This window comes from Mastomys coucha, unplaced genomic scaffold (genome assembly GCF_008632895.1).
Source record: "Mastomys coucha isolate ucsf_1 unplaced genomic scaffold, UCSF_Mcou_1 pScaffold22, whole genome shotgun sequence".
NCBI classification, from domain to species: Eukaryota; Metazoa; Chordata; class Mammalia; order Rodentia; family Muridae; genus Mastomys; species Mastomys coucha.
In genome coordinates, this window is record NW_022196905.1 from 53,683,992 (window position 1) to 53,707,484 (window position 23,493).

A 23,493-nucleotide genomic window follows, 5' to 3' on the forward strand; every position below is an offset into this window, starting at 1 on the left:
TGGTAAAGATCTTTTCCCAATTTGTTGGTTGCTGTTTTGTCCTATTGACAGTGTCTTTTGCCCTACAGGAGCTTTTCAACTTTATGAGGTCCCATTTGTCAATTCTTGATCTTAGAGCAGAAGCTATTGACGTTCTCTTCAGGAAATTTTCCCCTGTGCCTATTTGCTCGATGTTCTTCCCCACTTTCTCTTCTATTAGTTTCAATGTATCTGCTTTGATGTGGAGGTCCCTGATCCACTTGGACTTGAGCTTTGTACAAGTAGAAAGGAATGGATCAATTTGTATTTTTCTACATGTTAACAGTCAGTTGAGCCAGCACCATCTGTTGAAAATGCTGTCTTTTTATCACTGGATGGTTTTAGTTCCTTTGTCAAAGATTAAGTGACCATAGGTGCGTGGGTTCATTTCTGGGTCTTCAGTTCGGTTCCATTGATCTACCTGCCTGTCACTGTACCAGTACCATGCAGTTTTTAATCACAATTGCTCTGTAGTACAGCTTAAGATCTGGGATTGTGATTCCACCAGAGGTTCCTTTATTGTTGAGAATAGTTTTGGCTATCCTGGGTCTTTTGTTGTTCCAGATGAATCTGCCAATTGCTCTTTCTAAGTCTGTGAAGAATTGAATTGGAATTTTGATAGGGATTGCATTGAATCTGTAGATTGCCTTCAGTAAGATGACCATTTTTACTATATTAATCCTGCCAATCCATGAGCATGGGAGATCTTTCCATCTTCTGAGATCTTCTTCAATTTCCTTCTTAAGAGACTTGAAGTTCTTGTCAAACAGATCTTTTACTTGCTTAGTTAGAGTTACACCGAGGTATTTTATATTATTTGTAACTATTGTGAAGGGTGTTGTTTCCCTAATATCTTTCTCTGCCTGTTTATCCTTTGTGTATAGGAAGACCTCTGATTTGTTTGAGTTAATTTTATATCAACCAAAGAGGGACCCATGGCTCCAGCTTCATATGTAGCAGAGGATTGCCTTATCAATGGGAGGTGAAGTTCTTGGACCTGTGAAGGCTCAATGCCCCAGCATAGGGGTGTGCTAGGACAGCGGGAGTGGGTGGGTGGGTGAGGGAACACCCTCATAAAGTCATGGGGGAGTGAAGATTTGATAGGGGACTTGCAGAAGGGAAAATGAGGAGACAACACTTGAATTGTTAACATTTAAAATAACTAATATGAATAAATAAAATATTAAAATAATAACTTCTCAAATCAGTAGCCCTCCATTATTCAAGTGACAAACACAGAAAGAGATCAAGGATACAACATCATTCCAAATAACCTTATATAATATAACCAAACAAGTGAAAGACTTTTATGACTAAAACTTAAGACACTTAAGAATATCTTGGGGTAAGTCTAACTAAGGAAGTGAAAGGCTTTTATGATGAAAAACTCAAGACACTGAAGATGGAAATTAAAGAAGAAGATATCAAAAGACAGAAAGTCTTGAACCTTAAGTAATGAGTTTTCTAATCTCAACCTTTTAATCGGAAGGATTTGTGTTTTATCAAAGTTCTCCCATGCTCATAGATTGGTAGTAATAATATAGTAAAAATGGCCATCCTACTAAAACCAGTCTACACATCCAATGAGATCCTCATCAAAATTCCAACAAAATTTATCTCAGATGTTAAAATTTTCTGGGTGAAACTTTGACATTTCTCATACAGAATACGATTTCATCTAAAAATAGGGATGACTTCCCTTCTTTTTTCAGTTGTACTCATGTAATAGTCTCTTGTCTTACTACTGCAACTAGTGCTTTGGTAATTGTATTGAAAACTCAAGTTGGACTAAAGAACAACCCTGTCCTATTGCTGACTATAATGGGACTGGTTCTAGTTTTCCTCCTTTCAGATGATGTTGGCTGTAGGTTTGATAAATAGCCTGATTATGCTGAGGCATGCTAACCTCATTCCTAATCTCTAGGACTTCTTTAACAAAGGTGTTTCGATTAAATTTCCTATACTTACACATACATGCATACATACATACATACATATGCATATTTTTAAGTATTATAAGGTTAACTTCTGGGTATATGTAACTGAAAATATGCTTAAGCATTTTATACATTTACATTCTTTATATGCTAAAAGTAATTTTAGAGTTTATCTTCTCTGTTATATGAATAAACATAGCTGTCCAAGTAGTTTAAGTAACAGTTTCATTTCTCTTTTTTCTAAATTGACCTCTAAAGAAATAAACAATAAGAATTAAATTATAAAGTTAAGAAAAACTGAGCAGAGTTTAAACATTTGTCAAAGAGAACAGTGATATTTGTATTGAAGGAATTCTCATGGTGAAATCTATTTTACACTGCGAATAAAAATTTATGAAAGGAAGCAGTGCTCGATGTACAAAAAATTTCATTCATTCTCATGCATTTATTGATATATATTTATAATTTCATAGTAATCAGTAATATAATTAGATATGTTCTCTTTAAATTTTTTTTGTTAAAAATTTGAAAGTCTTAGAAAGTGCCTGAGTACATTAGCTTTTCTGAGAGACAATACATCACAAGGAAAAAATTGAACTAAATGACTTTTCTGTGCAGACAACAGAAAGCTTTTATAAACAGATTAATGATGGAAATAGTGTTTTTCACTTGGCATCTACTGAAGCATAATGAAGTTAGGTCTCCAAAGCAAAATATATTTTCCTTCAGGGAAAAATAATCATTTAAGCAGCCATTGATTTGTTACCTTGTGCCTTGACATGTTATGATGAGCCTTTTCAAAGCATGCTGATCTTACTTTCTGACTATAAATGATGCATGTAGAAAAAAAGAAAAGAATTTCTTCCAGGAAATAGCTATTATATGTATCACTGAAAGTTTTGGGTGCTCCAAATATATTCAAAGATCCAAACATATATGTTAAACATGTTAAAATATTCATAAATGTACATTGACAGTGTTTACTAAGAAATAAGCAGAGCTTGTGAGATACTTAGGCATTCTTATTCTCAATTCAATCTATGACAGTTGTGCTTCCTTAAGCTCAAAATATGTTGAAAAATTTCTTATTAATTTGATGGTGTAGAAAAATCAATATGTATATATGTGAGATAAATATTTCAATTGTTTTTCTTCTTTTCCCCAATGAAACATACTAAAAATAGAAAAAAAATAAAATAAAGCAATTTATTTTATGGAAATACAAATCAATCTGCCTTCACATTATAAACAATGTTACTCATGGGTAGTTACTACTGCCATCATGAGAACTTTTTAGAATTCCAGAATAATATAACCATGGCTTTAGAATGCAAAATAATAGGTTTTATTATACATTTTCAAACATGCTGAATTTTTGTTTATGTTCCCTCTTCTATTTTTATTCTATAGTGGCTTATAAAAATAAGGCTAATAGTTTCTTCTATAACATCAATGACCTAAGTAGATTTTTATGTTTGCCTAGGTCAAGCACAATCTAAAATTTCCCTCCTGTTGAGCAGACCTTTAGTCCAATTAAATTGTTGTTGGTTGACACTGTTATAAGAGTTACTATTGCACCCTTCGGGACATCTTGCCCTGTCGGTTATAATTGTGATCCACAGGCATGATGGTTGGGTAGAAATATTATTGTTTTTCTTCCCATGATAATTTGCTTGATTCCAACATTAATAACAACAAAATAAGAAATTTAATTTGAAAATAGAATTATTCATAATTTATGGTATGATGAAATTGCATGTCTTCCTTAAAAGTAGTTCTTAATTGCTAAAGACTGGTTAAAAAAATTAAATGAGTAACAAGATGAGAAAAGGGGTCTTGTATTACTGAGAAGGGTGAAGGGTACACTAGTATAATAGATCTTTTTTATATGGATTGGGAGAAGTTTTATTAGACACATGGAGCTCTACGAAGTACAAATACCAGATATACGATAAGAGTGTTATCTATAGCTATGTCTGATGTTGAAATAAGGAGATGCTAATAGCCCAATATTCTGACTTGAGATTCTGATCCCTTCTATAGACATGGCTATATCACCAAAAGTAAGGTAAGTCACTGGCAAGCCATATTGGTGGAATTTGGTAGAAAAAGATTCGCAGGTATTTCTTTTTTAATTTTTCTCCTATCATTTTTTTCATTAATTTTTTCCAGTTTTTTTTTCTTATTCACTTTATATCCTGCTCACTGCCCCTTCCTAGTCAACTCATCCCACAATCCTTTTCCCATCCCTCCTTCCTTTCTCCTCTAAGCAGTTAGCCTTCCTTCTGGGTCTCCCCTCCACCCTTGTATTTCAAATCTCTGCCAGACTAGGCTCTTCCTTTCCTACTGAGGCCAGACAATGCAGCCAAGTTGGAAGAACATATCCCATGTAGAGGCAATAGGATTTAGATAGTCCTAAATCCATTTGTTCAGGACCCACATGAAGACAAAGCTGCACATCTGCTACATATGAATGGGGAAGCCAAGTTCCAGTCTTTCTATTTCCTTCAATTGGTATTTTAGTCTCTGAAAGCCCCAAGGGACTAGGATAGTTGACTCTATTGATCTTCCTGTGGAGTTCCTATCCCCTTTTGGGCCTGCAAATCTTCCTCCAACTCTTCCATGAGTCCTCAAGCTTGATCCACTGTCTGACTATGGGTGTCTGCATCTGAATCAGCTGTTAGGCAAGGCCTCTCAGAGGACGGCTTTGTTCTGTCTGCAAGCATAACACAGAATCATTAATAGTGTCAAGAATTGGTGCTTGCCCATGGGATGGGTCTCAGTTTGGGGCAGTTACTGATTGGCCATTCCCCCAGTCTCTGTTTCATTCTCCAGTGCCTGCATTTCTTGTAGATATAATAAATTTTGGGTCAAATATTTTATGGGTGGGTTGGTGTCCCTATGCTCTGCTGGGGTTCTGACCTGGCTACAGAAGGTGGCCTCTTCATGTTCAATATCTTCAATACTGGGAGTCATACCTTTTATTCTTGCACACCTCCCTTATCCCTGGTCTCTGTCTTGCCCTACAGAGGTCTCCTACCTCCTCATCCATGTCAGTTGCAGAGTTCCACTCATTCTCTGGCCATCTCTCCTCCACCTCACACCTGATCCTGGAATCCACCCCCCCATCACCATCTCCATCTCCTCCCTCCCTCCATCTGTCTCTTCTATGACTATTTTATTCTAAGTGAGATTCAAGCATCCTTGCTTGGGCCTTCCATCTTGTTTAGCTTCTCTGGAGTATGTGGAATGCAGCACGGATATGCTGTACTTTATGATTAATATACATCTATAAGTGAATATATACCTTGCATGTCCTTTTGAGTTTGGGTTAACTCACTCAAGATGCCATTCTCAAAAAAACTGAATGCTTCACAAATTTATTTATCATCTTTGTGCAGGAGCCATGCTAATATCTGTATATGTCCAATTTTAGTATAAGTGCTGCGAAAGCACTCATATAATTCTTAAGTTTTCAGTAATTCTTTGACAAAACTTGCTAACATTCTAAATTTCCCAAATTTATCAATGATTTTAAAGTTATAAATTTATGAAAATTTGAAGTTAAGAAATTAATTTCTCATTAATTTGTCAATTTCAAAAGTGAGAAACAAAAAGTTCATTGTATCTTCAAAGTATTTTTGTATAAATATATGCTATTCTCTATTTACTTCTTTAGAGAAAACGCTAGTATTATTATACTGAAATTTTTAATTACTTTAATGTTTAAATATTTTTATTATTTCTACAATATATTTTGATTATGTTTCTTCTCCTCCAACTTCTCCAAGATTCTTCCCAAGTCCCTACCAACCCAACTTCCTCTCTCATGTTCTCTCCTGCCTACTTCTCTTTATCTCTGTCTTTCTGTTTCTCTGTCTTTCTCTTGCAAAAAGTAACCCAAACAGCATATTCACATTAGCTTTCTACCTACAGAAAGAAAATATGTTTTCTCCAATACAATGCCATTGAGTTTTTAAAGCATTATTCAGAGCAGGACCCTGACCAAGAGTAGTTTTCTAAAATATAAACAATAATTTTTACAAAAAGTAAAAAATCTCCTAGATCAAATTTAAATTCATGCCTCAGTATCCAATAAAACTATTCTTTGGCATGCAAGTTGTTTTTATTTATTTAGTTTTTAATTTTTTGATTGTTTATTTAGTTTTTATTTTTTGACTATGTCGAAGTTACTGAAAATTAATTTTAATTAAATTAATTCATCCTACATACCAAGAAACCTAGTCACATTTGAAACATTTCAGTCCTGACATATACAATACAAAGATCTTTACATAGTCTTTAAAAGACTCATAGATCTTAGTCTAGGCTTACAGGCAAAATTTTAAACACCATGATCAAAATTAACTAGTATTGGACATGAGGGACCTATCAAAGTATTTCCATATGATGGAATGAGCTATATCAAAGATATGGAATGACTGAATAGATGATAAAGGGATCAGTTTATAAATAAAATGAAAGGACCCAGTTCTAATCAAAGGCTTTTTAATGGAGTTTTAGGTCCTCAGTTTTATGTGTCTTGAGACACCAGAACTTTCCCTTCATGAAATTGAAATGGAACTCCTTGAGCTTGTATCAGGGAATAAAACAGCTACTTTGTGTTACTTGCTCATTAATCTTACTATTTTGATTGTATTTAATCTTTGTATTTTGCAACTGACTCACCTCATCTCTTATTGTATTTACAAATACAAAATTCGAGATTTAATTTTCATTTCTGGAGACTAATGACATTCTTATGAACAGAATAGCAGTCTTAAACATTGTTTAAAACACTTAAAGATCATATTCTAATATCACTCATGTAGAATTTACAGATGATTTAGTTCATGCTCCTAGAAAACTGTAAGATCCAAACAGTATATATACACAGATGAAATATCAAGCTGTCTTTGGCCTCTGTTTTGAAATGAATAGATTCACAGATGTAAAGCTATCCAAGATCATATAGTATAGATAAATGCTTAGTGGATGTAAAGATTATTGGGTTGTTAGGATTTTGTAGGTAAATAAATAATGTAGTTATTTGGATGAGAGTCTCCCTTGTATTTCAACATAGCTTTGACAGAACAGATTCCTTTCAACTTATACATTTAACTTTTTAAATTAAATTGGGGTTTATCCCTTACCCAAGGTCTGTATTTCATCCAGGAGAGGCTCCTCACCTCCTCATCCCTGTCAGTTGCAGAGTTCCATTCATTTTTATGGCTATCTAGCTATATCTCCTGTTCTTTCCCACACCTGATCCTGAATCCCTCAGTCCCCTTCCTGTTTCCTCTCCATCCAAGTCCCCTCCCTTCATCCATCTTTTATGACTATTTTCTTCATCCTTTTAAGTGATTTTCAAGCTTTTTTACTTGGGACTTCCCTCTTATTTAGCTTCTTTGACTCTGTGGAATGTAACAAGGTAACTGTACTTTATATATTCAATTGTGAGTATATACCATGCCATGTCCTTTTGGAACTGGGTTACTGCACTTAGGAGGAAATTCATGATGCCTTATTGTTTTAATAGCTGAATAGTATTTGATTGGGTAGATGTATCACATTTTGTTTTATCTACTCTTCACTTGAGGGGCATCTAGGTCGTTTCTAGTTTTTGGCTATTACTAATAAAACTGCTGTGAACATAATTGAACAAATATTTTTGTAAGATGTTGGAGCGTCTATTAACTATATGCCTAGGAATAGTACAGGTATAGCTGGGTCTTGAGCTAGAACTTTTTCCAGTTTTCTGAGAAACTGCCAAATTGATTTCTAAAGTGGTCGTACAAATTTACACTCCCACCAGCAATGAGTACTCCCCTTGCTGCACAGGCCTCTCCAGCATGTGCTATCTGTTGAGTTTTTTTTTTTTTTTTAATCCTCCTTGTATCTACCAGTCTGAATATTTTTTATTTTAGCCATCATGGTGGGTTTAAGATGGAACCTCAGAGTTATTTCAATTTTTATTTCCTTGATGAATAAGAACTTTGGACATTTCTTTAAGTGCTTTTAGGGCATTCAAGACTCCTCTGTTTAGAATTCTTTGTTTAGCCCTATACCTCAGTTTTAACTGGGTTGTTGGTGTCTAACTTCTTGCGTTCTTTGTAAATTCTGGATATTAGGCCTCTGCCAGATGTAGTGTTGATGAAGATCCTTTCATAATCAGTGGGCTGCCAACTTGACACATTGACAATGTTCTTTGCCTTACAAAAGCTCTCAGTTTCATGAGGTCCCATTTATCAATTGTTGATCTTAGAGCCTGAACCATTGCTTCAGTGTATCTTGTTTTATGTGAAGGGCCTTGATATACTTGGACTTGAGTTTTGTGCAGGGTGGTAAGTAGGAATATATTTTCATTATTTTACATGGAGATGTACAGTTAGTCTAGCACCATGTATTAGATATGCTTTCATTTTTCTATTGTATGGTTTTGACTTCTTTATTAACATACAAGTGTTCATAATTGTGTGGGTTTATTTCTTGGTCTTCTACTTGATTCCACTGAGTAATGTGTCTGTTACTGTACCAATACCATGCATTGTTTTCTTCTCTATAAACTATACAGTGTACAAAACAACATGAACATTGGAACTACTGTACTACAATAGAAACAATTTCTATTATCACACATTCAAAAAGATCAAAAATGAATAATCAATTTTCATATAGGTGTTTCAGATCACTGAAGTAATTAGTTCAGATAAGTAGCCCATATCTTGAAAATCCACCTTTTTGGCTTTCTTATTTTAATTAAAGATATAGGTTATCAACATTTCACTATGGTGTTACTGAAAGTAAATTATAAAAAGCATTTTTCCTAAGTGGGAAATGTCAAAATAGTTCATACTGTTTTCTACACTGATGAGAAAAAAGTGATAGTTTGAGGAATGGATCTAAATTACTTTCCAAGTAATACTTAATACACTGCTTCTCCATTTATGAGTTGTTTTAAATAAATTCGAAAAAATAAATGGTAAGAAAGGGGTAAGAAAATGTATGTAGGTAGAATCTTTAGCATGAACAAAGGGTAAGATCACTCACTCTTAAAAATTGATTCTCTAAAATGAATAATCTCCCACATTCCTGAGGAATGTATTTCCTCTATCTAGTTTTCACTATTTGCTTTTTCCTTCATTTTTCTTGGTGAATATTAAACACATTCAAGAACAAAATAACAATAGCAACAGTAATGGAGAATAGGCAATATTTAGGTCGAGCCTTTCATTAAAGAGGACTGATTGACCATGCATGTTTTTTAGAGCATAGGTTCCCATATGTAGGATGATATTTTCTATTTCCATTCATTTGCCTGAAAAATGCATGATGTTTTTATTTTTAAAAGCTGGATAGTATTCCATTGTGTAGAACAAACCACATTTATTATATCCATTCTTAAGTTGAGGGACATCTGTGTTGTTTTTAGGTTCTGGCTATTACAAATGCATCTGCTATAAACATAGAGGAGCATGTGTCTTTATGGTATCTTTTGCATATATACCCATGAGTAGTATAGCTGGCTCTTTATGTAAAACTATTTCCAACTTTCTGAGGAAACACCAGATTGATTTCCAGAGTGGCTATATGTGTTTTTAATCCCACCAACAATAAAGGATTGTTCCTCTTTCTCCACCATTATATGCTGTCTCTTGAATTTTTGATTTTAGAAGTTCTGATTGGTGTAAAGTGGAATCTCAATGTCATTTTGATTTTAATTTCCATGATAGCTAAGAATTCTGAACATTTCTCTAAGTGCTTCTTGGCTATTCAAGATTCTTCTGTTGTGAATTCTCCTTTTAGTGCTCTGCCCCATTTTTAAATTGGGCTATTTTGATTTGTAGAAGTTAACCTCTTGAGTTCTTTATATATTTTGAATATTAGCCCTCTATAAATTGTAGGCTAAGAGAAGATTTTTTCCCTATCTCTAGGTTGCCAATTTGTTCTATTGATGGTGTCTTTTGCCTTATACAAACTTTTCAGTATCAAGAGGTCTCTTTTATCAATTGTTGACCTTAGAGATTGAACCATTGTTCTGTTCAGGAAATTTCTCCTTGTGTCAATGAGTTTGAGGATCTTTCCCACTTTGTCTTCTATTGGATTCAGTATACCTGCTTTTATGTTGAAGTCTTTGATTCACTTGGACTTGAGCCTTGGTCAAGGTAATAAATATTGAACTATTTTCATTCACCAACATGTAGTCATACAGTAAGATTAGCACCATTTGCTGAAGATGCTCTTCTTTTCCCACTGTATGGTTTTGGTTTCCTTGTATAAGACCAAGTGTCTATAGGTGTGTGGGTTTACTTCTAGGTCTTGAATTCCATTTCATTGATTAACCTGTCTATCTCTGTACCATTACCATATGGTCTTACTCACTGAAGTTGATATTAGCCAAAAATTACAGAACACCTAACATAAAACTCATAGACCATAAGAAGTGTAACAAGCCAAAAGGCCCAACTGAGGATGCTTCAATCTCACTTAGAAGGAGGAACAATATAATCAAGAGAAGCAGAAGGATGGAGAGGTCTGGGTGGGAGATGGGGAGAGGGGAAGAATGGAATTGGGGAACCAGATCAGGCATGGGAAGGGGGACAGACAGGAGTTCTGGAGAATAAATGAATGTACATACGCAGCCTCAGAGGGTGGGTGATAGGGGGACTCTCTAGAGTAATCTGGTAATCTAGAATGTACCAGATTTCTGGGAGGTGAAAGACTCTCAGGACTCAATATGGATGACCTTAGCCAAAAGGCACAACAGTAGGGGCAGGGAACTTGAAGAGTCCACCTTCAGTAGATAGACAGCGCCTCAAGTGGAGAGACAGAGTTACGAACCTACAGTTAAAATTTCTGACCCAGAATTGTTCCTGTCTAAAGGAACTTCAGGGAAAAAAATGGAGAAAAGACTGAAGGAAAGTTAGTCCAGTGAGCGGCCCAATCTCATGGGGTCAGAGGTGGAGCACCAAGGCCTGATACTCTAATAAATGCTATGATGTGATTACAGACAGGAACCTGGCATGGCTTTCCTCTAAGAGGCCCTACCAGTAGCTGACTGAGACAGAAGCAGATACTTACACCCAACCATTGGAATGAAGTCAGGCACCCTTGTGGTTGATTTAGGGGTCATAATGAAGTAGCTGAAGGGGAGGGCAACCCCAAAAGAAGACCAGAAGTCTCAATTTACCCAGAACCTAGGGAGCATCCAGAAACTGAGCCACCAACCAGACAGCATAAGGCCTGGTAAGAGGCCCCGGGCATGTATATAGCAGAGACACACAGACACCACATGAAAAAGGAGTCAAGTAGCTGCCATCTATTGTGACTGAAAGGGGTGCTTTTATATTTCAATATGTGATATGATTTATTTCATGTGGGCCCCCCAAAATATTTGGTAGTCTTATTTTAATCTTATTTGTCTGGGGAAAATATAAGGTAGGATAAATTAACTAATATCATAAGCATAGAAATCACTAATCAGGATTCAAACACCAAATTTCAGAGACAGTATTACATCAGTAGTTATTTGCAAATGCTTTGAAGATCAAAATATACCAATTAGCCCAGGGTTTATGAGCTTAAAATCAAAGCAATAAATGTAAGACACTATCAGAACCCTTATTAAAGATAAATGGTTATTGAATAACTTATAGGGAGGATTATGGATACAAAGAAATGGCTGGAATGTAAATAAGTAAAATAGAAAAGGAAAAAAGAAGACGAATTTCTACAACACCTGTGTAAGTTAATCCTAGTTGTCAAGAAAATTAGTATGTGAGATACCCTATAACTCAGTATATCACAACTTTGAGGGTATGTCTAATGGCATTTCTAGAGAGGGTAGCTAACAGAGGAAGCAGCTTGTAATTCTAGGGATTTAGCAAGAAGAACTGAGAAAGTGGAAAATGCCAGCAAACACATGAATTTTCTTCTCACTATACCTCTCTCTCTTATGTGATAGAAGTTGCTTTTCTAAAGAGTATTTAACACAACCATCAACTGACCACTGACCTAAAATACATCATTTTCACTATAAGGATATTTTCTTCAGATATGTAGTATCAGTTATGAAAATTTGATTGGCATCCACACATGCCTTTCTTAGTGACTGACTTTCAAATAATGATAAGCATATAAATTCTATTCATGACATCATTATGTGGGTAAGCATGTTTACCACTTAACAAATTATTCCATTAGCTTTTTATTCAAGCCTACACCCATACATTACTAAGGCTAAGGGCAATGTTGTACATTATCTCAGTGTAAGTACTATTAACTTTGCTATAAAGTCTGTCCAAAAGTTCAGGATTTGGGGGCCAAGTAATATTTTCATAAGAATATATCACTACAAAACAAGATTATTTCTGAGTGACTGGCTAAATGTTTTATGTTGAAGATAGCAAGAGAAAGTGATAAAAGAAAGCTGATTGAACACACTAAGTGCTCCATCACATATGTAAGCTTCTCACTGACCAAAGCTAAGTAATAGATTGACCAGTGTCCTCAAAGAAATAGCATGTTCATGTTTAAAGATGTGAGGCTTATTTCTAAGAAAAGAACATGCCATAGACAATGGATTGTGTTTTCCCCATTATGTTACTCCAAATAAGGTGACATTTTTCAAATGGACAAAATCTGTAAAACTCTTTTCTTTTCTTCTTTTTATTTCTGCATTTATTAAGTATATCACCACCTACAACTCAGCCTGCATTCCAGGAGGCCTGCTAGAACCAGAGACAGAAATGTAGGACACCCCTGCCCCACAGCCCTTGCCTGCGAAGTCCCCTTGTGACACACCCAAATGTGGTAAACTATACCCAGTTCCCAGCTTTTGATATTCAGGCTCAGAGCTATGACAGCATTGGCTGAGGCCTGCTAGCACATTAGACAGCCAGGTAAGTCCCTCTGATGCATACCCAACTGTACATTGTCCCCTGTGCTCCACTTTTGTCCTGTAGCTCTACCTGATACCCAGAAGGCCTGACAGCACCAGGGAAAGGGAAAGAAGACAATCAACAAAAGCCAGGGCAATATGGCACAACTAGAGCAAAGTTGTCCTATTATAGCAAGCCCCAGATATCCTAAAACAGCTGAAGCACAAGAAAGCACAAACCGAGGGAATCCTGGAGATGCAAAGCCTAAGGTAAGAGGAGAGAAGATACAGATACAAGGATCAACAACAGAATATAAAGGATGGAAGAGAGAATCTCAAACACGGAAGAATGGCAGAAGAAAATTATACACCTGTTGAAGAAAATGTCAAATCTAAAAGGTTAATTAAAATATCTAGGAAATTTTGGAAACTATGAAAAGATAAAACCTAAGAATATTAGGAATTGAAGAAGATTCCTAGCTCAAAGACTCAGATAACATTTTCATCAAAATCATAAAAGAAATATTTTCTAACCTAAAGAAAGGGATGCCTATAAATGTACAAAAAGCTTACTAAATGTACAGAACAAACAAAGTCTATTGAAGGCCAGAAGGTAAAATGGCCAAATAACATATAGGAATCCTATTAAAATTACACTCAACTTCTGTTTTATTTTATGGTTTATGTCTATTTATTTATTTACATTCTAGATTTATCCCACCCCATGGTTTAACCTCCTATACTTCCACATCCCATACCTCCTCTCCAGTTCCCTGTCTCCACAAGGATGTCCACACCCTCTACTCCCAATCCCTCCTGACCTCTAAAATCCCTGGGGCTTCCAGTCTCTTGAAGGTTAGGTTCATCTTCTCTGATCAAACACAGACATGACAATCCTCTGCTGTATATGTGCTAGGCGCTTCATATCAGCTGGGTATGCTGCCTGTTTGGTGGTCCAGTGTTTGAGAGATCTCAGGGGTTCAGATTACTTGAGACTGTAGGTCATCCTACAGAAACTCCCTCCTCCTCAGCTTCTTTCAGCCTTCCCTAACTCAACCACAGGGGTCTTCATCTTCTGTCCATTGGTTGGGTGCAAATATCTGCATCTAACTCAGATGCTTGTTTTGTGCTTCCAGAGGGCAGTCATGATAGGTCCCTTTTTGTGAGTGCTCCATATCCTCAGTAATAGTGTCATGTCTTGGGACCTTCCCTTGAGCTGGTTCCCACTTTGGGTCTGTCATTGGACCATTTTTAACCAGGTTCCTCTTCATTTCCATCCTGTAGTTCTTTCAGATAGGAGGTGGACTCTATAAGTTCCCTCTCCCTACTGTTGGGTATTTCCTCCAAGGTCCCTCCTTTTGAGTCCCTAGAGTCTATCACCTCCTAGGTCTCTGGTGCATTATGGAGGGTCCCCCAAACCACTTACGTCCTGAGATTGCCTGTTTCCATTCTTTCTGCTGGTCCTCAGGGTTTCAGTCCTTTTCCCTCACCCCGTACATCCCTCCCCACTCGTGACTCCTTTCTTCTCCCTCCCAAGTGGGTTTGAGGTGTCCTCACTTGGGCCCTTCAGCTTGCTGATCTTTTTCTGTGGACTATATCTTGGGTATTCTGAACTTTTTTCTCTAATCCACTTATTAATGAGTATATACCATGCATATCCTTTTGGGTATGAGTTAGCCCACTCAGGATATTTTCTAGTTCCATCCATTTGTCTGCAAAACTCAGGATGTCCTCCTTCTTAACAGAGTTTAAAATCTAGAAGGGCCTGGACAGATGGCTTTAATCTCTTAGAGACCATAGGTGCCAGGACAGAATATTAGACACAGCGAAACTTTCATTCAAAATAGATGGGGTAAACAAGATGTTGCATATGAAAATGAAGTTAAGCAATAGCTATCTACAAATGCAGACCTATTGAAGATGATATAGCGAAAACTCCAACCTAAGGAAGTTAATCAAATGCAAGAAAACACAGAAAATAATCTCTCTCTCTCTCTTTCTCTCTCTCTCTCTCTCTCTGTCTCTCTGTGTGTGTGCGTGTGTGTGTGTGTGTGTGTCTCACACACACACACCCACACACACCAACAAAATAAAAGTTATTAACAATCATTGGGCTTTAATATATGTCAACATCAATAAACAAAATCCCCCTCCTGCATAAAGACATGAACTATCAGAATGGGTGCAAAGACAGGATCCAACATTCAGTTTCATATAAGGTACATACCTTAACATAAAAGATATACATTACCTCAAAGTGCTGAAAAAAGTTGTCCAAACAAGTGGATACAAGAAACAAGCTCGACTATTCTTATATTTAATAAAATAGGCTTTCAAGTAAAATTAATCAAAAGAGATAGAGAAGGACATTCCATACCATTTAAAGAATATATCTACCAAGATCATGTCGCAAGTATGAATATCTATGCATCAAAACAAGATTACTCACATTCAACAGAAAACCTTATTATTTAAATCATACTGAATCCCGCATAGTAATATTGGAAGACTTCAAGACTGCACTTACCAGTGGACAAGTCGTTCAGACAGAAACTAGCAGTAATAATGGAAATAACATGAACTAACCAGATATCCACAGAACATTTCACCCAAAGATAAAAGAATATACCTTCTTCTCAGGACCTCACAGAGCATTCTCCACAATTGATCACATACTTGGTCAGAAGGCAAGACTCAGCAAACACAAGAAAATGAAATAACCCCTCTGTCTTACCAGACCACAACAGATTAAACCTGGACTTCAACAGTATCAGAAACCACAGAAAGCCTACAAACTCATGCAAACTGAACAGCTCTGTGCTCAGTGACCACTGAGTCAAGAAAAAAATTAAAAAATTTTAAAATATTCTATAATTCAATGAAAATGAGTATAAAACATACCCAGACTAATACAACACAATGAAAATAGTGCTAAGAGGAAAGTAAGTGGAAACTTAAGGGTTCTTTGGAGAGTCAGTTGTGTTAGATGGTGTTTTGATGGGACAAACATGTGAATAAATGTTTCCTTAAAGTGGACACAGGTGAAAGACTAAGGCTGACTCATAAAGGAACATTTCACAAACATGGTATATTCTTATATACTAGTAGATATTAGTCATAAAGTACAGGATACATGCTCCAAACTGCAGATCCAAAGAAGCTAAGTAGCAACAAGTAGGGCCCAAGAAGGGATACTTGGATCTCCCTGAGGAAAAGAAACAGATTAGATATCTTGGGCTGATGGCATGAGGGTACTGACTGGGGAAAGGAGGTGAAGATGGAATCAAGAGGAATGAAGAGAGAGGAGCACAGAGGGAGGAAGGACTGGGAAATACAGCTGTTTGTAAAAGGGGCATCTCTGAGATTAGCTCTCTTTTAACTTTGGAGATCTTTCACATGGGAAAGGTGGCAGTCTCCTTTGTACACTTCTGGAGCACAAAGCCATGACCAATTTCCATTTCTATATCATAATCTTAATATCAATATCATAAAAATACATTTAACATTCTAAACACTGGACTATTCAAGAATCACTACTTGTTAAAATAAGGTTTCTTTTATCATTTTTCCTGTTATTCCTGGAGAAATTTAAATATGAGTTAAATGAAGAATTTGTTTGATATTAAAGAAGATAATAGTATATGACAGATAACAGAAAAATAAAGAACACACAGAATCATAAAGATACATTGGTTACAAAAGGAAAGAAGGAAAGCTAAATGGGCAGAGTTCTGGATATTGTCAGAATAAATAGACAGATTGGTACAGAGATGACAGACACAGAGGAAATCAAATGCTCCACATGTCTTCCATTTAAAGTACCCAAATGTGTTTTCTTCCTTTGCAAATAGAATTATTGAAAGTTCTATAAACCACTATGCTAAAAACATCTGTTTATAAGCATCAAGAGGGAATGAAGCACCCTCTATCAATCAATCTCATTCGTTTTAATAGAGGATATATTTCTATTCTGGATTAATTTATTTGAGGGACGGTGAATGAATTATAAGCAGGACACATTGGAATGAGTATTCTGACAAAACAGAAGTCAGCTGCTTTCTCCAAGGTAGCTGGTGCCAGCTGGCTTAAGAGTGGCATTGGCTCCAGCTGTGTTTGGAAGCCCAATCAGATACAACGGTACTGAACAGAATAAGTGAATAAGTAATAAGGATGGAATGAATTGAAGAAACAGGATAATGCTAACTATCAAAATAAATTCCAGGCATGATTCAACTTAATTGATCACATTAGAGACATATCCATAGTCAATAGTGTTAAAACATTACTTCAGCTTTTCTGACAACTTCTCATATTTATTTCATGTATAGGTGTATTCTAATCTTATCAAGGTACACAAGTTAGAACAAATGAAAAGAATAGATTTCTTTGAAATTGGGGCTCAATTAATTAAAACTTGTTCTTGAATTTTTCTATTAAGGGTTTAAAATATATCCAAGTAAAAGTGGTTTAACACTCCACATGAATTTTATTGAGTAAAAAATATTTTCATCAAATTATAATGGCCTCTCATATCTTTTCTATATTGGATGGCAGGCTAACTTGTTCATACATGTATAGAGGCCAGAAGCAACATTTATGTCTTCTTTAATTATTTACATTTAATTTGTTTCATGAAATGTGACTCAATGAATTCAGAGTTAGCTGAATGAAATTTGATGACAAGAAAGTCCCTAGAATCTTGCTGTCTCTGCCTTCTCTGAGATAGATAAAAATATCATCATGCTTTTTGGTTTTTAGGGGTCTGTGCATCTGAGCTTGGATCTTTGTACTTGTATGACAAGGACTTCACCTACTGAGCTATTTTTCACCCCCACCATATCTTAACTTTCTTAGTTGCTTAATGGTTTTGTCATATATCCCAGCATTGAACACTGTGTACCAGAACTTAGGGGCACTATTACTCCTATAATGGAATGAGTTGAAAGAGACAAAAAGAAAAAAGTAAAAGAGGTATACTAAAAATAACTTTTTCTAGAAAACAAATGGTCACTCTGTGGCAGAAGTTCATATGAATTAAAATATGAATTGACTCTCTGAGACCTCAGAAAACCACTTAGAGATATAAGGTTTCTCGTACAGTCTGACTTGAATGAGAATGACAAAGAAGATAAAACATCAATGACAAGAAGTGATGTCCCAACAAAAAGACAATATGAAATTTTGTTTTGCCATGTATGGTTTTTGATATTCTTTTTGTAAAAAAAAAATTGTTTTATTTATATGATGGAGGAAGTACAGAGAACAGAATAAATGCTAGGGAGGTCTTTTGATGAAATTTGAAATGAAATGGAAAATAAAATTGGAATAGATAAAAGAGGAGAATTGTGAAAAATTGAAACAAATTTGTAGACTAGTCTAAGGCATAAGAAATGAAAATGAGAGTTGGGTAAATGTAAAAAGAAACAAAGACAAACAAACCAAAAATATAAATAAAAAAATTCACTGTTGCCTGGGGATATTTATTTTTATTTATTTATTGTAATTTACAGACGAAAGTGGAACTCACTCACATTTTTCCTATGTCATTATATTTTAATTAAAATTAGATTGTTATACATTGTGTTAGGAAGAAGATTTCTATGCTTACTTTGGTGGTTTATTTCAATGTCCATGGCTCCCACTACATATGTAGAGGAGGATTGCCTTACCGGACATCAGTGGGAACTGAGGCACTTGGTCCTGTGGAGGCTTGACGCCAGAGAAGGGGGATGCAGGAGAGATGAGGCATGAGTGTGTGGATGGTTGGGGGAGCACCCACTAAGAGGCAAAGGGGAGGAAGAAAGGAGTGAGGTTTCATGGAGGGGCAACTGGGAAGGGGAACAACATTTGAAATGTAAATAAATAAAATAATTAAAACAAAAATCTTAGAGTGTTTATAATATCGCTAGTGCTTATTGCTCATATTTACAGAGACATCCAATTATATATCCACTGTACAAAAGGCATATCCATTCAATAAAGTATTTTATATTTCCTTAAATACAGGAGTTACATTAGATTTGAGAGATGAATCTGGTAACATAATGATTCAGATTTTTCCTTCTTACTAGCAGAAGTTTCTAGAAACGATTATATCAGCATTACCAGTGGCAATACACCGAAGTGCCTCAGCCACCATCAACTGCTAATAGCTACACCTCTAATGGCAGGCATTGGAAGTCCTGCTGGTATTTAAATGGCTTGATCTTGTGCAAATCTTGCATAGACAATCACAAGTGGAATAACCTGATGGGTGTAATAGTCATGCCATGCTAGAAGTATGAATTTCACAGATCTCCATCCCATGCTTCAGCTTTTACCTTGTATCTGACTACTCTTTCATAACGTGCCTGGAGGCTTGGAAGAGGAGAGGATGGCCCTACTCTAATGCGTGTATAGGCAGGACTAAATGGATTTATGCTGGTATCAATAACCATAAAAATGGGTAGTTAGGAGGAGAATGGGCATTAGGGGAATTCTGATGAATATAATGATGGATATGATCAGAATACATTGGGTAGCAAATGTATGAAATTTTCAAATAGTTAATAAAATATTTAAATAAATATGTCAGTCTTAATTAGAAGATGGAAATTAAGAACACTATTTCAGATGCGGTTGGAAGAAAGTCAAATCATGATTGTCTGTTGTTACACTTGTTTCCAGGAACAGTAGTTTTTACTTTACCTGCGATTTGGCCAAAATAGCCAAATTCTGTCTTTCCAGATGTAAACTCAGATGTGTGTAATATGGTTTTGTGAATTGGTTCTCTTGGTGTAGTTTGACCATTTTGCCAATATTTTTATTTGAGTAACATTTCATTACTATATTTATCTAGTTAAAATAATCAACACATTTAATCATCATGTCAACATTTTCATACACTGCCGCAGAAGGATAACAGCAATTGAAAAGCTCCAAAGTGGTGTGTGTAATTGTTGTGACCTGCTTGTCATCAGTACAAACTCTATTAATCCTTAGGGAAAATGCTGCCAGCCCCATTTCTTTCTCTCAGGGATAGTAAAGGTTGTTGTCAACTTTCTCCTGTCTCCTCTAAGTGGTTCCCTCACATTTGAAATTGTAACCACATTATTGAACAGTGACCTGATATTTTTCTCCTGCCTTCAAAATCACTAGAATAATTTAAGAATGGATATTGGTGAGGTAATAAAAGTACAACCTTCTAGATAATGGAGTGAAAGCAACACAATGTGAACAAGTAGACTGCAAGACTATTCACTGTGTTTTCTTACTGTTTTATGCTTAATATTGAATGTAGATAGTAAATTCTAAATATATGCATGATAAATTTATCTTTTTTACTTTCCTCCTATGGATGAAAGTGAATGATAAAACATGGTGCATCTGTAGATGTAAACATGAGTGTCCTTAAATTTTAACCTTCTTGTATTACTTTTGAGATGTAAATTGAAATTATTCAGGAATTGTTTTCCTTCATGTGAAAGATAATGAGGTCATCATATTCTTAAGATGAGACAAGAGTCTCAAAAATATTATTTTTAGTTGAGACAAAGGAGATTGTAAAAATATTGTCTATTATTATAGATAAATTCACATGCAACTATCAATTATTTGAGACTGAATGTAAACAATATTTGTCCTGAAACATGAAAATATGAAGTATAGTAATACAAAGTTATTCAAATCTAAGAATTTCAAATATTCCTATTCTACCCTATTGCAGTCAATTTTAACTGAAAATCTCATCTCTTTCTGGAAAGAAATATAATTAATATTTCAGACTAATAGAGTACAAGTGAATGTCTTGAGCAGTCTTTTGACATTTACATAGTTGTCTGCCAATTCCTTATAAATCATTAACCTTGCTCACACCTCTTATATCAATTTTTGATTCATATCTATTGTTTGTATTCAAATTAACTTTACCTTCTCTGTTTTCCTCACTCCTTAAGCCCTACTGTACATGCTTTTGATCCTCAGTTTAGCTGACAGGTCTTAAATTTTCAATGGCATAGTGATCTGTCTTGTGAATTGTATGCCTTATTATTTTAAAATGTATTAAATCTATTTTTATATGCTCTTTACTAGTACAGAATAGTATTTTATATTACCTTCTCAATGTTTTCCTGTTCTCTTTAATTTTTTCTGATATCGCAAGTGCCTCAATAACAAATGTTTTACCCACATACCTCTAAGTGCTCTGTGCTCTAAGTCCAAATACTCATTCAGTTTCTAGACCTATTCTATGCCATGTTCAAAATGTCTTCTAAGTTTACAACCATACATTACAAAGTGGGACAAATTGATAAGGAAATGAAATGAACTTGTTAAACTTAATCTTGGTAAAAATCAGACATGTGAGCTTAAAAGTGGGAGATTTTTTTGGAATAAACATTGCTTCTTGAAATACTATGGTATTGTGTTCAATTACTGGTGCTCAACTCAGCTCTCTTCTTCTAATGGACAAATAAGGTTCACAGCTTGACAGATTTGAGAAAAACATGGGAGACAGCTCAGAAGCAATGGTGTCTATACCAACAGGGTTAAAGCTGTCCAGGTTAAATTTCTTTAGTCTTAAAACACTGGAAAAATCTAGGTGTTAATTAAGCTCACCTACAGTTTTGGTGTTCCTATTCATGTGTTACTCTAGAGAGTATTGTTTACGTATAATTCAGATAAAAGTCATTGAGTTTATTTTAAAAAGCCCTACTAATTTCTACTTCTTTGATTATGAAAAAATCATTGAAGTAAACTGCTGTAACCTTATTGATCAGTTAGACATTGAATATCTTCTATTATATGCCTATGATTTTTAATTAAACAGACTGAGCCAGCACTCAACTCCACTTTATCAGTCTGTACTCCAGGGTAAGCATATCTAAAAAGTATGATGTTTAAAATTTGCCATTTCACCTTGTCACCTTGGCTCATACTGCTTCTGTAATCCAAGTTTTGATACTCACCATTACGTAAAATCTTCCCAATCCTTTGTTGCGAGAGCCCATATCCCATGTTTAGTAATAAGCCTTATTCATTTCCAGATTCTCTTACTCACAATATCTAGTACTGAAAAATCAGATTAGAATTGGGTTTCTCCTCCCATACCCCAACCCCCTCAGGTGATTGGGGAAGGTGGGGAAGCACAGTATCAGAGCCAAAGGGGGGGAGCACTGGGCTGAAAATCTCTTGGATGGGGAACCAAGAAGGGAGGCAACATTTGGAATGCAAATAAACAAAACTTTTTTTTCTAGAAGACTAATATCTTTTACCCAATCAGAGAACAGTTTGGTCTGACTAGAAGGAACTAGAGGGTATGTTTCCTAGGCATATTTGACAACATTCTAATGGATCACATATTCTTTAAGAACCATTTTTTTCTACTAAGTGTAGGTAAACGATATTTTGAATCATGGCCATAAGTGACTTAAAATCACTATCCATTTTGTCAATAGCAAATAACGCTAATAGTTTTACATATAACAGTAGAAGCAGTGTTTTCCTGATCAATTATTCATTATTCACTTATTAGTACTGATACATTTTAGAATTTGCTTAGTTGTGAAATGAGAGAAGCCATCCAAATGTAGATCTTTGTCCATCACAAATCCAAAAATAGTCATCCAACTTCATTTTTACATGTGTGTAATGGGAGAAGCATTGTGCCACAACTTGTCATTTCCTTAAGAAGGAATAGACAAACATACCATGTGACCCTTGCCAAATATAAAGTTACATTCCTTGTACACAGTCACATGGACTTTACTTCTTTCTCTAGAATCCATCTCTATTACTATAGTACCTAAAAACTTTTCGTTTCTTTTTGTGTAGGAATATGGAAGTAATCTATTTTTGTTCAGAGAACATCATGACAAAGCAGAAGACAAGAGTGGCAGGGCCTGGCAACAGGGTAAGATCACTGATCGCTGCCAAGAAGTGTTTCCAATGTCACTTAATATCTTGTCAGGAAAATCAATTAAGAAATAAAAGCAATATTATTTTGATAAATAGTTCATGTCAGGTAGATAGTAATATGCTATTGATTTAATTAAAGTATATTATCAAATTTCCTCTCATAGTCCACTGCCCCGCACAATAGCATGGATTTGGGGGAGGGGGAATTCTGATAGAACCATTTAGTCAACAACTCAACTATAGGTAAACCTATCCCAAGATTTGCAACTTTAGTCATTGACAAGAAATGGACAGTTAGGGATATCATTCCCCATTATTTGGCTATTTCATTTAGATTGCCTTCATATGTGTATATATATTTTAGAAACTGTATTCGTGCATTTTTGCAATGCAAACATCCAAATAACTATTAATTTTAGCTGTCTCTATTTTATCCCCTTCTTTGTTCCCATTCCCTCCTTCTCCCACCATGATCCTCTCATATTCTTATTTTTGAAAAATTATTATATAAACCAAATATAATCAAAATTTTATCACATTAATGTTTCCCTCCATTGATATTACTGTCAAAGATACTACTCAATATAAGCATCAGCAATGTATAATTTCCACAGTGTGATAGTGCTCTGTATTTCATGATGTGACCCAGTGCTTAATAATTTATTTTTAATTGTTGCTATGTAGAAATTCTTAATCATTTTTTAAAGAGTTCTTCATTTAATTTCAAACACCACTCCACAAATTGTGGAGACAATTGACTACCAC

At 35.3% G+C, this 23,493-nt stretch overlaps 2 pseudogenes; both read right to left on the reverse strand.

Annotated features, from left to right (window-relative positions):
• The window catches only part of LOC116104539, a 35,633-nt pseudogene extending 13,805 nt beyond the window's left edge, over positions 1-21,828 (reverse strand).
• On the reverse strand, positions 5,312-5,411 carry LOC116071635 (annotated as a pseudogene).
• Positions 21,829-23,493: the final 1,665 nt, after the last annotated feature.